This window comes from Herpailurus yagouaroundi, unplaced genomic scaffold (assembly GCF_014898765.1).
Source record: "Herpailurus yagouaroundi ecotype Mexico unplaced genomic scaffold, PumYag 160, whole genome shotgun sequence".
NCBI lineage: Eukaryota > Metazoa > Chordata > Mammalia > Carnivora > Felidae > Herpailurus > Herpailurus yagouaroundi.
The window spans coordinates 40,035,718-40,051,701 of record NW_024412401.1 but is presented as its reverse complement, the minus strand read 5'-3'; the positions used below and the strand labels follow the sequence as shown (position 1 = coordinate 40,051,701).

General features: G+C 42.9%; 1 protein-coding gene across 5 annotated transcripts in view; it reads left to right on the top strand.

Moving 5' to 3' along the window:
* Positions 1 to 15,984, top strand: part of ASTN2 (astrotactin 2) — an 882,793-nt gene that overhangs the window by 574,650 nt on the left and 292,159 nt on the right. The window lies entirely within an intron of this gene.

Here is a 15,984-nt window from a genome sequence, read left to right as displayed (position 1 = left end):
AAAATTCCCATCACCCAGAAATATCCAGAATTAACATTTTCTTGAACATTCTTAAAACTCCTCTCTCCCTCTCTCTATCTACACACACACACACACACACACACACACACACACACTAAATCTCAGTAAAGCTGTTTAGAAATTGCTGTTTTTTGCTCAACAAAATGTCAAAGACCTCTTTCTCTGTTAATAAATATAGAGGTACCTACGAAATTAAAAGATAAGACCATTCTCATATAAGAGCAAACAGAATGAGGATTGAGTTGGCCAAATTATATGAAGATTAGACATGCAGCGTCATTATGAAAGCCTCCCTGAGAAATCTGAAGAAGCAGGATTTATCATGTCTCACAATCTGAAGAATCAAAAGATGGTAGAATGAGAAGCATTGTTCTATGTATAAAGAATGATTATCTTTTTTTAAAAAAACAGTACTTTTAGACAGTTTTGCATGAAAATGTAATAGGATATTATCACAGGGCAGGGTTCACCCTAGCATTTTGAGGTCATGTCAACAAAAGTCAGAATTGGGAAGAAATATCACCATTATAATCATTATCATCCCCATTCCATCATCTAATTAATAATAGTGGTTATAGTAGGAGTGGTAATCATGACCACTATTTATTAAGAAATACTCCATGTCAAACTCTTTACCAAGTATGTTTAGTATTAATAATAATAATAACAGTAATGATGATGATGGTGGTGATGATACTAACTCAGCACATGCTGAGGGCATTCTAAGCACTTGCCATCTATTAACCATCTATTAATTTATGTGATCCTCACAATGGCCCTGAGAAGCAGGGTCTATTTTCATCCCCTTTATCCAGAAAAAAAAAATGGAAATGTTAAGTGATTCTCCCTAATATCCCTTCTAGGAAGTGAGAGAGCCAGGATAATACCATTTTAGCTTCATTATTAACACCCTGGGAGGCACCATAGCCTCCATTTTGCAGCTCATATGTCAACACCGGAGAGGTAAAGTGACTCTCCCAAGGTCACCAGTGAAAGGCAGAGCAAAGAATCAGGTGTAAATCTGGCTGACTCCAAAGTCTTGCTCTTGTCTTTTCATCCAGTATACCTTGTCACTTCCTGGTTTGTAGAACAAGCATGGAAATGTGAACTCCCTAAAACCATTCACCTGTGTAGTTACCACAGCTGCTTGAGCACCTACTGTTTTCCAAGTACCATGCTGATTACTTGAGATACAATGAAAAGTAAGATAAAAGTGGCCTGAGATCCTCTGGTGTCTACGTGTAGTGTGTGGGCATACGTGTGTGTGTGTGTGTGTGTGTGTGTGTGTGTGTGTGTGTGTGTGTGTGTTTGTAATCTTATGTACTTATTTAATTTGTAGTAAGTACTGTTGAATAAAGATACAGTGTTCCAAGATAGCAATTAACAGTAGGCTCTAATTTAGTTGGAGCAGAATAGTGGGTGTGCATCTATTGGATTAGAAAGCAATAATAAGACTTGGGAGTCCACTTTTCAGATGAAGTGTTATTTAACTAATACCTGGAAAATGAGTGAGAGTTAGCATTGGGAAAGATTTCAAGCAGAGACAGATGTTCTAAGAAGGAAAAAAAACAAAAAACGCCTTTGGCTTTAAGATAGGAAGAAGTCTGGTGTGGTTTTGGCTGAGAAAGTAAGGGAAGAGTTGTGGGAGGTGAAGCCAGAGCAGAGCAGCACGTAGTGGCAGATCATGGGGGTCTTGCTGGCCAAGTCTTTATTCTAATAGTAAATGGGAGAACTCATAAAGGGTTAAAAGAGTGGTTGTATTACATTGTTCAATCTCATAGTGACTACGTGGGAGGTAGGTTGCAATGAGGGTGGCATGGGAAAGTGTGAAATGGGGGCTTAGTTGGGGGTATATTTTGGAAGTCACATAAGAGTGTTGGTGGCTTCAACTGGGATAATGGGAACAGTTAGGAGAGAAAGGGGGATATTGGAAGATACTTAGTTGAAAGGCATAATGCCCAATGGCCAGTGAGCAGTTGTAGGCAGAAGAGAAGGTCAAGCAAGGGATGACTTAAGGGTAATAGGAGTGACTGGTAGCCACACAGCAATTTGGTAGCAGAGTTGAGTCCTTCAAATCCCAGTGAAGTTTCCTTTCTACTATGCAGAGGCTCGAACAGCAGCTGAATGCTACTTTGTTGGAAAAATCTGAGAGACTTAAGGATAATGCAAATGAACTACTCAATACTGGGACTCACAATGCTAACTTTCTGTAGTTTTAATACTTTATGAAACTTCTGTTTTGAGCACCCTGATAGGTAAAATAATGCTGTGTGGTATCCAAAAGAAAGAAAGTGTCCCTTGTTTTTTGAGAAGGGAATTTACAAGCTTGCACAATGACATACACAATCGACAAAAATACATGAATATTTAATTTGCAAAGCAGTATTCCAGTAGTTTTCAAAGAATTTCTTTGTGAAGCCTTTTGAGAAGAATTAGAAGGAACGATAAGGGGTTTCTCAGAGGATGAGGCTTATGAATTGGGGTTTGAAGTGATAGCAAAGAAAAGTACTTCTTGGGAGGGATAAGAGTTGGAAGGGCATTTTCTGGTCAAGGAACGAGTCTGCAGATGGACAGATACAGATAAGCAGGGGTGGGGACTCAGCAGAACAGGTCTCCACATAGACCTGGCTCCAAATCCTGGTCCCACCCATGACAAGCATAGTCATCTCATCACTTTCCAGCCACTGTGATGGACCCATTGTATGTTTTATGTAGCTTGATTTCTCACAGCAGCTATCAGACTAAGTGATCAAATGTACTAATTCTCATTCTCTTGTGTGGAGATTAGCTTTGGGTGCAAAAGAAGGACCCACACTGGAAAGTAAGATGCTAGATCCCAAAGAACCTCCATGGAATCCCAGATCTCATTTACATATGGAGAAGGGACTTGGGCAAGGTCACAAAACAAGTCACTGCAAAGCTAGCTCATGACCTCAGGTCAGATCCCAGCATGCTGGCCTTTCTACTACCAACAAACTGATCATTAAGAGAGAGCATGTTGCTGTAAAGGCTGAGCCTGGGAGTCTCCAGGCTCTGACAGAATTTTAGCCCCATCCGGAATCCTCATTCTGCCTCAAACACTCTTCTCATTGTTTCCAACCCTTCAATCTTGAGTTGTTTCTGAATAGCCAGGGTCTATGTCTGCCCTGATTTGCTCATTGAAAGGAGTGTAGTGAATAGACCACACTTTCTCTTTTGACAACAGCCTCAAGATTTAGGGAACTCCCCAGACTACCATTGTATTTGATTCACCCATTTCACATAAACTCTCTTATCCTTGGCTTCAGTTAAACTTTTTTTTACAATTATTTCCATCCTTAGACCATGTCACCTCTCGGAGGCACATGGTAAGGCAGTTGACTTCCCACAGTGGGAAGCCAAGTGGCTCCTGATGAGTCTAAATTTATCTCTTTCAAGGCTCCCTTACTGAGCCTCAGACAGGGGGGAGGCAGTGGCTTCTCTGTCCTCCAAGTTCCAGAAGGCAGGCCTGCAAAATTTTCAATATCAAAGGCAGTTGTCATTTCTCACCTCATCCCCCGTTCCTTTTCTCCCTCCTCCAAGTAATCTTCGGTCCAGCCCTCCAGAGTAGCCAGCAGGCACCCCACCAGCCGTCCTGCCATATGCCTCATTTCCTGACAACCGCCTGGCCTGGGATTTCAAACTCTCTACCAGCTAGAGTCTCCTGCATGACAGGTACCACTCTGCTTCATTCTCCTCCCTGCCCCTACCTCGATCCTCACACCTAGCAAATGCTGACAGAGGACAGATGTGCATTCTCATTTCCTCCATCGAATCTCTGGAAAAGCAACCTGGATTTCTGGTCTATGAAAGGCCTCCCATTTCAAGTCTCTACACTGCACAAGACCTTAACGATTAGACCTAACCCCTTGTTGCACACATAGAGAAACTGAGACCCAGCAAACGATATAACTTTTCCAGGGCTCGCCATGATCTGGGGCCCGTTTGAGACTCAAGGTTAGAGTTTCTGACTCTCAAACCAATGTTCTCTGGCTTCTGGTTCTGTTGTAAGGGATGTCTGTCACTTCCTCGTATCCCTTTAATAGCATGTGGTCAACACAGAGGGAGGACTCAGGTGCCATTGGGGGAAGCCAGATTCTTTTTTTTTTTTATGTTTACTTATTTTTGAGAGAGAGACAGACAGACAGACAAAGAGACAGAGACAGAGACAGACAGAGCACGAGCCGGGGAGGGGCAAAGAGAGAGGGAGACACATCATCCGAAGCAGGCTCCAGGCTCTGAGCTGTCAGCACAGAGCCCAACGTGGGGCTCGAACTCCCAAACTGTGAGAGCATGACCTGAGCCAAAGTTGGATGCTTTAACCAACTGAGCCACTCAGGTGCCCCAGGGGACGCCGGATTCTTAATGATGGATGGACTTTAGGCAGAAGCCACCCCCGTGTACATGATTCTGCAGGAACTTAATTCCTTTTCTGACCACCTTCTCAGGTTGCCATGTTTAGGCTGCAGCCTGTCCCTGAGAGATGAGCATGTGGGGATGCTTAGGACCCTGACAAACCTGGGAGTTTTCCACTGTGTGTGAAGATTTTGTGCGGCACACGCTAAGAGACCACACAGAAAGTTAGATAGGAAAAGAGTGACAACGAGAAGCAGTCACAGAGACAAAGCAGAGACGAAAGGTGGGGAAGTGGGAAGGAGTGAGAAATGAAAGGTTTGGGAGACAGACCTCAAGTGAGAGAGGAAGAAGATAGAGTTCATACTCAAGTCACAGCAGAGTTTAGTCCCAGGATGAGTAGAGGTTATTTTAAGAACCTGGGTGGTACCTGGAGAGAGCTCTGGATTAGGAATCCGTTTCCTAATCAGATGGACATGAATGGACATAAAACTTTATGAAATTGTCAGATTCTGTAGAAACATGGAGAGTCAACGTAATTCACTCCTGAGTTACCTCCGAAACTCAGGAAGTGATGTCAGGTTTTGCTGGTTCTAATCCCTTTCGGTGCACATTGTGGGTCCTAATGACCCACGCAGGGTTGCCATTAGAATTCCCTCCTCTTAGCTCTCCATCAATGAGGGAATTGGGAAAGACTGTCGGAATGAGATAAAGTCATCAAAGGTTGGTGGTATTTGATTTTTTGTTTGTATTTTACTTCCTTCCCTCCCTAATCCTCATCCAGCCTACCTCATTCCTGTAAGAAAGAGAGGTCAACTTTGGTTATAGATTGCAGGGATTTAGATAAACATCAGTCAAGAGCTCTTATTCAGCCTGGAGTCTCAGAAATTGCAGTGAAGGAAGTTGCTTGGGAATGGGGGCTGAGCAAATTACAATTGTAGATTTTGCAAAAGCCTCATCAAAAATAAGATGGTGCTGCTGGCAATAGATGTTTGCTCATAGGCCTTCCAGGATGACCTACAAAGAGCACGGGGAGCTCATGAGAGATTTGCTAGAAAGGCGCTTTTCAGTCTAGTCTGCTTATCAGATGTGCACATTGTACAGCGTAAGAGGATAGTTTTGGGTGAGATGTGGGATTTCAGGATGAGGCACCACCAGCCTACGCCTGGTGAGACAGAAGGGCTCTCTTTAAGCATTTGAGAAAAGCTGGCTTTTGTTAGTGGCACCCACTTGTTTCCCAGTGGAGGGTCCTGAGTCAGATCTTATTAAGTGGCCTCCAAAGCTATTTTTCTAGTGCCTTCCTGGGAGATGGCTAATGATACATGCTGTTTCTGGATCCTTCCCTTCCCTCCCTTCTCCCTTTCTCTCATTTTCTCCAGTTAGCCATATGCATTTTTGTTATGTGCCTATACCATGTACTTTATATATTTTCTTATTTGATGTTCCCAATACCAATCACAAAATAGCCCTTAACAACTTGGTTTTATTAAAAAAAAAAAAAAAAAAAAGAGGAAAGGAGGGGTGCCTGGATGACTCAGTCAGTTGGGCGTCCGACTTCCGCTCAGGTCATGATCTTGTGTTTCGTGAATTCAAGCCCTATTTTGGGCTCTGTGCTGCCAGCTCAGAGCCTGGAGCCTGCTTTGGATTCTGTGTCTCCCTCCTGACAGAAACATCATCTCCATGTACTTCTGTGAACACTATGGTAACGGGAAGGGAATTTGCTCTCATTACTTCCTCCTAGAGGTGACTTTCTGCTCATGTTCCATTGGTCAAATCCAGTCCTGTGGTTACAGTACCCCTCAAAGTATTGAGCAGGGACATGAAATGCTGTCTACCAGGTGCTGAGAAGATCAAGAAAAACATGGGACATCAATACCATTTACTACACCGAGGTATAGAGATGTTAAGCTAACTAGCCTAATAGTCATACAGCTATCAGGTGATAGAACTTCAGTCTAACAACAAAGCCCATCCACCAGTGTAACTTTCGGGCTTCTAGCATTCTCCCACTTGACATCACCACCTATATGAGAACCGTAATAAGACCTTCTATTCTTTTCTTGACCATTTCCTTCATTCATCTCCCCCCAAAAAACCATATTTATAAATGGATGAACTTTGAAGAAGTTTCAATGACGCTCCCTCCTTTTGTAGATGAGATGCCTACGTCTCACAGTGTTTAAATGAACTACTTAAAATCATATAACTAGTAAATGAAAAAGTCAGGCTTCCAACCCCCAGTCTGTTGAGCTGCACTGTATCCACTCTGAAGCCTTAAAGATCTATGATCCAGCTTCCACACTATACAGATGGCAACATCAAGGTCAAGCCTCCATATAAAGAATTAATGGTAGAGATAGGACTGGAAGCTGTTTTTCTGCATTCTCAGGCCTGGGTGTTTTGTGATACACCATGGTATTACTATAGCAAGAGAAAGCAAAGGAGGCTGCTGGTGGAGAGATTATTAATTAAAAGTGGCATTAGCTTCTGATTCTCAAGACAATTTTCAAGCCTACCTGTACAGTTATATCCCAACTCTTGACAATATCCTCAACTTGCCACCTGGAGACACAGCTGTATGTTCCCTTCTCTAGGGAATAAATTAATGAGACTTTAGTAGTAAACTGAGGACAGAAATTAGAGGCTGGATCACAGGAGTTAAGAGTCAACTTTCCCTGGGGCCCTGACTCTTGGGCTGGCTACAGAAGAATCTCTCTTTGGTCTATGCATTTTCCCAAGGTTTCTGGACATCTTCTGCAGGAGTGAAGGCCAATGTGTCCCCTGTCCTATAGACCCTGGAATAAAAAAGCTGAGTTTCCATACCTGTTCTGCCACTTTCTGTTGGATCACCCTTGCTCATTCTCTCCTGATCAGTTGCCGTTTCTGTAAATTAAGGTTATGGCAGAACTTAGACGAATACTGAGGAATACAGCCTCTTCCTATTCAACCCTCATGGCCACAGGCTTAGTGAAGCTTCTCCTACTCACCTGATCATAAGAATCACCTGGAGCTACACCAAGACTTACTAATTGTTGTTTTTTTTTGTTGTTGTTTTGTTTTTTTTCCCTCTCCTAAAATAAGGAGCTTGGGAAAGTGAAGCATCACCATATTCCCATGTGCCTCACATTATCCAGCAGTTTGGAGATGTACTGGCCTCGTGTCTAAGATGCCAGACTCTAGAGTCTGAGTCCTAGCCTGCGACCTGTCAACTGTATGATCTTGGGCACATTTGTTCATTGTGCCTCGGGTTCCTCATCTCTAAATTGGAAATAATGACAATACCTACTTCTTGATGGTATTGTGAGGATTAAAACTTTTTGAATGTGTATTTATTTTCAAGAGAGAACGTGAGCAAGGGAGGGACAGAGAGGGAGACACAGATTCCAAAGCATGCTCCAGGCTCTGAACTGTCAAATGCCACCACGAGAAATGATGAGGCGTAAACCCTGCATCTGCCATTGCATAGCTGTGTGGCTTTGGATAAATCTCTTACCCTCTGTGAACCTCAAGATATTCAACTGTAAAGTGGGGTTTTAACCTAAATATATCCTCTAAGACCTGTCGTCATCCTTCCAGCTTCCTCCACCCAACATGTTTTGGTGAATACATTGCTTTGGTGAAATGCCCAGGGTAGGGGCAGGAACAGAGCCCTTCATGCTCTGTGGGTCTTTGGGAGGTGGACCACTCAGCCAGCATTGTGGAATAGGCAACCGCCCAAGGTCACCTTCTTTTGGAAGGACAAAATCTTGCTCATGTATTGTATTACCTGTGTCCTGTAGGATAGCTCCTTTGTTTCTGTATGAATGACCTACATTCAATGAGGAATGTGGGATTTAGATGCCCATGTGTACTGTGTGGAATTTGATAATGGGCCATGGCTTATGCCTAAAAGTTCTGGAAGTGTGGAACACTTCTGTGGAAATATTAAAAATATGTAATAACCAGCTTAGAAGTGGTCCTGACCTATAGGAAAGGATATGCATCTAAACACAATGAAGGTTAACCAGTAAGTTCTATGTTCTGCACATGAGAACCTACTTGTTCAGATCCTACTTTTCCTTCTGGTACATTACCCAGTACCCTTAGAGATGATTGATATTATAAAACCAGATTTTCTTTACCTTTCAAAGCCTGACTTTGAGGGTCATAGGAAGGTATTTCTCCCATGACACATGTAGAACGGGTTGACTACGATACTTCTACATGAGAAAACTAGAGCTCAGAGAAGTGAAGTATGGCATACAAGGTGATACAGCAGGTGAGGAAGCCAAGAGTCATGCCCTGCTCTCGTCTCCATTCTGTAGCCTCCAGTAATGTGTGCAAATGCACACACATATGGCTCAAACCATATGATCCTCGAAGAGTAGGAAAGCAAGTAATAGCTCATCATCATTATTATACACAAAAACCCTATCTAAAGGTAGGACTTTTCCCTATGTCTGCTTATAGCCAGTACATAGTACATATGAACTACACTGGTGATTCTCAACCTCTAATATGCATACAAATCACTGAGGGATCCTGCTAAAATAGAGGCTCTGGTTCAGTGGGTTGAAAATAAGACCTGAAACTCTGCTTTACAAATGAGTTCCCGGGTCTGAGGACCAGCTTTGAATAGCAAGGCATTAAACTGAACTTTTCATGAGTTGTGAGCCCAGGTTATGCCTGAGACTAGAGAAGGATTGTCCCTCTTCCATTTTCCTACTGGAGAGCAGTATTCAAGTCCCAGGGCCAATGACACCTAGAAGGCCATGCACTCCCAAAGGAGTCTTCATCCAGAGTGACCAAGTGCAGAGACTGTATTTGGGGTTTGCAGCAGCCAGGATGACAGTCTTGCCCTGTAATCCAACAGGTCCCTAGTGTATAATGTAGCACAACTTGTTTTCTGCGTCCATCCATCCATCCATCCATCCATCTCCTCTGCTTAGTGATGGCTATGGGATGCTCTGAGAATCAGTCCCAGTTGGGGGAAGACACTCATCCTGAGTCCAGTATCCTGAAGCCATGGTTGGGTGCCCAGATCAGAGCCTCCTGTGTGCCACAATCTCAGTTCACCACCATTGAATGCAGCAGAGAGGACTTTGCAGCAGAGAGCTGGGCTACAGTCAGCTTCAGGTGGAAGACAGACTCCTGAAACAGTAGTGAGAAATCCATTTGGGAGGAGACACCGGCCTGAGTGAAGCTTTATTATTATTATTATTATTATTATTATTATTATTATTATTATTTAATATTTTTAACATTTTTTTGAGAGACAGAAAGAGACAGAGAACGAGCAGGGGAGGAACAGAGAGAGAGGGAGACACAGAATCCGAAGCAGGCTCCAGGCTCTGAGCTGTCAGCACAGAGCCCGACGTGGGGCTTGAACCCAAAACTGTGAGATCATGACCTGAGCCGAAGTCAGTTGCTTAACTGACTGAGCCACCCAGGCGCCCCGAAGCTTTATTATTATTAAGTGCTTAGACAAAAATCTCATACCCTCAACACTCATTAGTATAATTGGGGACAGAAAGAAAGTAGTAAAATTAAGACCTAGTGAAAGATGCTTTTTACTTTTTGCATGCGGGGAGCATGCAATTGCAATCCATTTCTAAAAAAGGCCTCTCTAATCTTTCTCCCTAATTATAGTAAGAGAAGAAGGACAAATAGCAACTTTAATTTTTTTTTTAAATTTTGTTCTTGGTGTTCACATCTCTAAATCTACCAAACGTGGTCATCTTATGAGGAAAACAAATTATACATAGCGTATTTTGAATGTTCTCCGACTAACCTAAAACTGTGTCTTTTAGTCTGCAGAAGGTGCTAAAACAACAAAAGCAACCAGGTTCATTTCCCTTCTCCCCCTGCATTTTTTTGGTTTTGTTTTTAATTTTCTGGCTTCAAAATCCCTGACTCTGTTCTTTTTCTAGGAGGGGGAAGCCTGTTGGAACCACTGAGCCATCCAAAGCAGAGACAATTTTTAAAGAACCACAATTTCATTACACGAAAATGTAGGCGGTAACTCAGGCTGGTCTAAGTGCTCAGAAGAAAAAGTCCATAGGGGAGCCTATGGAACAGATAAGGATAGATTGTAATTAGCACAGTAATTGTAATTAGCAGAGCAATTGTAATTAGCACAGTGATTGTTTGTTCATAATGGGTGCTTCCAAAGTGACTCCAGGCAGTTTGTTCTCTTAAGTATCTTCTGCCGTTTCCCTGGTGATCTTGTTTACACTGCTAATGTACTAATGTGCTTAGCAATCTCTTTTATAAATAAACACTCCAAAGGTACAAGCCAGCCCAGCCCCTGGCCAAGCATTATGCATCCTTAATTAATGGAGTCCACAGGGATGAAATTTTACTATATTTGCATTATGCTAAGGCAACATCGGGTGTATCACTCCCTGAAGAAGTCACACCTTAGAAGTCATTTGTTGTTTTTGTCATTTTGTTAATTACAGGAGGGAATGAAATGGCCAGAGGGCTGCACTTGAGGTCAGAGACTCCAGTCCTGGCTTTACCACTGGTTCCCATTTGCTTTTAACAAGTTTTTGTTGCTCGGCTGTGATGTATGAGCTTTGAGGATGAAAAGATGAAGGAGACAGTCCAGGTCTCTATGCTTATGCAGATGGACCACTGACCACTGGTGAGCAGAGGTAGGGGAGGCTTCCTGAAAGCTGCTGGCTGAAATCTGGAGTCTGTGATTAAGAGTTAGCTAGGTGGGAGAGTGCCCCCAGGCAAGTAAGAGCACAGAGCATCTGCAGACATGGACATCTAGAGGATGTTGAAGAGGGTGAGGGAAAGGGATTGTAGAAATAAACCATGGTGGGGGATGGGCATTCAGTCAGGAAAGGTTATTTAAACCCCGACGGTAATGGGACCATTACTGGCTATGAAACTTTTCACGGTCTTAGAACCTTCTGAGGCCAGTTTGCTCACCACTAAATCAGGGAACATCATACCAACCCCACAGGAGAATTATGGTGGGGAGGGAGAGGTGATGAGAAAAGTCAGGTTAAAATGCTTTGTAAATGTAAAGACATGTGCAAATGTTAGTGACATTTTCCTAACATGAATCTGAGGATCTGTGAGATGCCACTTACTCTGATATTTTGTGCCGGAGCGCCCATCCTGGCACACTTGAGATCATGTGAGATGCAAATTCACCAACATTACTTTCTTTGTGTTCCTTCCAGAGAAATGAAACAGTAAGTCTATTCTAAGCGCACATTAATAAGCCTACGCATGTGTATCAGGAAAATTAATTTTTAGGGAAATATTTCCATTTCAGGGAGATGCCCTGAATAGAAATGTAGTTAGTAACAATTCTAATGAAAGATAGGATCACAGTTTATTGGATGTGAATTAATACAGAGAGCTCCAAGGGCAGTGGCTGGGGTTTTATGTAACATCACTGCTGAATAATTTCTATTAATGATAATCTAGTGAAACACCTCAAAGGTGGCTTTTAAGAGTCCAAAATGAGCATTTATTTTTATGTCTCATAAGATCCTCAGAGGAGCCCATTAAGTGGGCAATTAATTAGCAGGCATAAGCCAGGAGCAGAAGCTGCAGTCATTTGGGTAACCCAGTCCTAGTTAATTCAGTATATTCCTGACCACGTTGCAAGAATCAACCCTGAATCAGTCAGCCACCTCTCCATTCTCTGTGCGGGTCCCTGCACTTGCCATGACCTGTGACCTTGAAGATGCTTCAGCTTGTTTTGGATGCTTTCTAGAGTAGGAAGAAAGGCAGGATAAAGGGATGAGTCTTCCCTGCCCACTCACAGTTCAGAGAACTGAAGTTCAGAGAACTCAGCGTTCTACAAGTTTGTATTAATTCCCCCTCTACTTCTAAGGAGTTCATGAGAACCCAACCACTGGGAATATACAAGCCTATAGGAAATCTTGCAGCTGTGTTTGCAAAGGAGGTGGAAACCTAGTTTGAAATTAAACTAAATAGCAATTAAATTCTCCTTCAGCTGTGTGATTCACCCAATAAATAGACACTGAGTACTTATCATCTGCCAGGTTCTGGAGCTAAAAGCTGAGCAGGACTCAAGGAGCCCAACGTTGGTATAAAGGGGAAAAGGATATAGTTTTTTTGGTATTATTTACATTTGTGTTTCCTTTTTTTTTTTTTTTTTTTTCTTTCTCAAAGACCTGGGAGCATCTCTTTTTGAAATGTAATTGTAGAGAAAGATAGAGAAATGCATTTGCAAATTCAAAATAAGTCAATATGTAGGACATACCTATTGGTCAAACCCCCTTTCCTAGTGCCAGAGTCCTCCAGTACCTCCCGCCTTCCCACCCCAGCCTCAAAAATCCTCTGCCCTCTAGCCCAGTGGAACTGAGTTCAAACCCCTCTCTTTTATTGCAGTAGCCTTGAATAAAGTCAGTGATTCAGACTACCTTAATTTGTACGTAACGTCCTTTTGTTCTGATCCTGGCTCTTATCCAGTGCTGTGACTTTCAAAGCAGAAATTTCATCAGACTGTGTCGAACAGGCCAGAAAGAGGTTATTCAAGACTGCTGCAACAGGGGAGAGGTCTGAACTCAGTTGCATTCAGACAAGGTCAGGAGGGTTTCTGTGGTTGGGGTAAGCAAGTAGAAGGGTACCAGAGGACTTCAGGGGAGGGTCACCAGCGGAATACATCCCACAGATGGAGTTATTCCAAATCCAAAGACGTATTTCTCTGCTATCTTCCTTGACGACTGTGTTTTAAAGAGATGGCTTCCGGATCCTTAAGAAAGACCTTCCTTCCTGGGTTGGAGAACTAGCCAGACTCTTCTTGAAAGATTTACTTTAGCTAAAGGGGCAGATAAAGAATTTATAGGGACACTTGTCTAAAGCCATAGTCTGAGAAAGAGAGGTCAGACACCTAGAGTCAGGAAGAAGCTTATTTGAAGATGGGTCAAGTTGAGAGACTCTCAAGGCCGGCTTCGTCACTACTATACCTTTACCTGTCTGTCTTCTGGGCTCCTTTGCCTGTGACAGTTTTGGAAGGCTTATTTTTTATATACATTAAATTCACAAAGTTCAAAAACAAAAGCAGCATAAAATACATACGATGGTAGTTTTTCATCTTTTCCCTGTTTTCTGCCGTCCCTATTCCCCTGGCCCTACCCTACTGTTACTCCTTTCTTGGGGATCTTTCCAGTGTTTTTTACATATAAATCCAAGCAAGTAAGATTAAATATTATCCCTCCCCTTTCTTCCATAAAAATCACACAAAGTGTATTGATTTTTTTTTTTTTTTTTTTTTTTTTTTTTTTTTTTTTTTTTTTTTTTTACTTTTACCCTCATTTAGTGATATCTCTTAAAGGTCTTTCCATAGGCGATGAACTTCTAAAAAATTAACACAGAGAACATTCTAATACAGGGATCCCATCAGTGATATACGATGCCATCATGGAAAAACTAGGGGCCTCGGAGAGGAGAGAGAGCAGGGTTTTGGAGACTGAATTCTTCCTCTTGGTCTGTCATGCCTCACACAGGTGATTTCTCCTTTCTCAGCCGAGTCTCCTCATCTGTACGATAAGGTCCTGATAAGGTCTTTACATCTTGTTGTGTCATTGTGAGTCAACTAAGTCCTAGTAAAATTAACAGTAGTGGCAGTAGTAACAATAGTAACAAGAATAGCAGTGACAAACATACAGGACTTATCTTGCACCAGGCGCCATTGTATCCTTATTTAACCAAAACTTTACTGAGTACCTGTTTATATGTCACTCACTGTCTTGGGAAAGCCAGGAATATAGCAATGAACAAAGCCCCTAAAATCCCTGCCCTTGTGAGTTGTATTCCAGTGTGGGAGACAATCAACAGATAACTATATAGGGACTATGTCAAGTGTAAACACGATGGAGGGAGGCAGGATCATAGGGCTGGCATGTGCTGGGCAGGGGGTCCTGTTTAATACAGGCTGAACAGAAAAGCCCTCTTTGATAAGGTGATACTTGCGTGTAGGTCTTAGGCGAGATTGTGAGCTTTACAGGTATCTAAGGAAGAGCCTCCGGGCGGAGGGTGCAGCAAGTTCATAGACCCCTGGCATGATCCATGAACAAAAAGGAGTTCAGGTGGATGGAACATAGTGAAGGGGGGGTGGGGGGGGGTGAGTAGTAGGAGAAAATGTTCTAAGTTAAAAAATAATGGATGGCAAGTAGAACGCTGTGGCAATCTGTGTGGAGTCCCATGAGTCATGTAAATGCCATACTTTGGATTTTATCCTGAGTGAGAAGAGAAGCAAGCCAGTGCATGGTTTGAGTAGAAGAGGGCTCTAATCTCACTCATATTTTTAAAAGACCATTCCATCTGGGGTGTGAAGAATAGACTTTAGTGGCCAGGATAGAATCAGGGAAAGCCGTTCCAAGGCTTCTGCAGTGGTTCAGGTGAAAGACAATGGAGCATGGCTGTACGAGTTGACATGGTGGGCAGATTCTGGGTGTATTCTCAAGATAGGGCAACAGAATTTGCTGATGAGGGAGAGGAAGCGGGAGGTGAGGTTGGCTCTCTGTTTTAGCCTACGCCACTGGACAGATGGAAGTCCCATTGATGGAGACAGGAGAGGAGGCATAAGGGAGGGGAGCAGAAACAGAAATTTGATTTCAGCCATATTAAAAAATGAACTCATTTGTGGAAAATTCCAGCCATTAATAAAAGTAGGCAACAGTATCATAAACCCCAGGTAATCATCACCCTGCTTTAGTAAACGTCATCTGGCCATATCTCACGTATTTCCTCATGAAGATGTCAGGAAGACAGTTGGATATACCAACAGAGAAGAGAAACCGGCCTTGAAATACAAATGTCAGATTACTTAGCATATGAATGATATAAAAGAAATGAGAGGAGACAGACTCATCAGGGAGTAGAGAGAGAAGAGATGAGCCCAGGCCCAGAGGCCAGGGGCTTCCATACTTACAGGTCAGAGAAATGAAGAGGCACCAGCCAAAGAGGATGAGAACGAGTTCCCAGTGACCTAAGAGGAGAACTCAGGGAGGAGCTTTACCTGTATAAACCCATTCAGCTCCCACAGCAGTGTGATGTCCAGAGATGACACTAATTTTCTCAGTCACCCAGCTTAGAAATAAATGGTGGAGCCAGGATTGACATCTAGGCAGTGTGGCTCCAAACCCATGCTCAAACATCTCTTCCTCCCTTCCCCTTACACCACACGGTCACATGTCCTGCTCCATTCATATCACCGTGCTGGGCTCAGGGACTGGAGGGTGGCAGCAGCTGGGGAATGGAGGAAGCATATTATAAAAATATGCCCAGGCTAAAAGTTAACCAACCACGCAGGACATGATGTATATGATAGACCACCAAATTACCTTGGTCAATAATTCAATACTGCCTAATAATATTAACGATGATGATAATTGCTATTTACCGAGCACACATGTATGGGTCAGAGACTCTGCACAGTGCTTCAAGTACTTATCTTCTTCACTCCTCACAAGCTCATGGAGATGAGCCAATGTTACGTCCATTCTGCAGAGAAAGACACTGAGGTTACTGAGCTTAGAAAGTGGTGGCGAGGGATTTGCTCTGTTCCACCAATGGCTTTGCAGTCACATTGTTGAGGAGGGAGGGAAGGGCACCCACAGG